Here is a 1087-nt window from a genome sequence, read left to right as displayed (position 1 = left end):
ATATTCTAGATCTGGGTGGTCCTTAAGTCCACTGAAACAGAGGAAAAATCACAAATGCATGTTATGCGAAGACAGAGGCAGAGATTGGAAAGAACCCACAGGACAGGAATGCGAAGAGTTGCTAGTAGTTACCATAATCTAGGCGAAAGGCACAGCACAGAACCTCCAAGCGTCTCTCCAGAGGAAACCAACCTATCAACAACTGGATTTCACATTTCTGACATTCAAACTTGAGAGAGAAAAACATATATAGATGCTTTTTAATTCATCAAATGTACGGGAATTATTTCTGGTGGCCTGTTTTTTCACTTTGTAAGTGCTGCCCTTACAAACACAAAATGAGGTGGCTTTCATGAGCTGACGCGTACTTTCTCATAGTTTAGGAGAGCAGACAGCTTGCTGTCTCTGTTTGCTTTGCGGAAATGCCCTTATCTTGCTTCCAACGTCTTTTTCTCTGTTTCACACATTTCTTCGTCTATTAGAACTTAGAGCTTCTTTCTTTGCGTCTGCGCTGGTCTTTTTATACATCAACACACTCTCCCCTGAGATGGTCTCATCAATGCAACATGAAAGACCCAGAGCGGTTTCAGTATAGAAATATAGGGGGTTAGGAGTTCTAGGCAACATTTTTGGAGTCACGATTTAATCCCTCATGCAGCATTAAGGAACCAATACAACAGTTCATTGTTTCAGAATATTTTAATGATGGTGTGATCTTTAATGGGTAACTCTTGATATGAAAGAATGTCAAAAATTTTTTTTCTAAAAGTAAACTTGTTTCCTTTAAATGAGTACTTTTTCCCCGTCATGAACATCAAAGACTAAATGAATGAGGATATTCTGCTTTTCCAAGAATAAACTCCTTACAATCCAGAACAGGAGAACAGCTCGTGCATTGGATTTCATGACATTCTATCAACTAAACTTGAGTCATGTTGTGTGGGAGAAGGGAATCTGAAGATGGCTCGCATTCCACGCAATTGCATTTACTCAACAGACATCTACCCAGTGCCTCTGTGTCAGCCATTGATGTTGCCATTGTGACAGGCAATGTAAGCTGATGAGTGCAGACTCAGTGAAAAAACTG

The sequence above is a fragment of the Tenrec ecaudatus genome, chromosome 3, assembly GCF_050624435.1.
Source record: "Tenrec ecaudatus isolate mTenEca1 chromosome 3, mTenEca1.hap1, whole genome shotgun sequence".
Classification (NCBI taxonomy): Eukaryota; Metazoa; Chordata; class Mammalia; order Afrosoricida; family Tenrecidae; genus Tenrec; species Tenrec ecaudatus.
The sequence above is the reverse complement of the archived record's forward strand: the minus strand, read 5'-3'. Positions refer to the sequence as shown.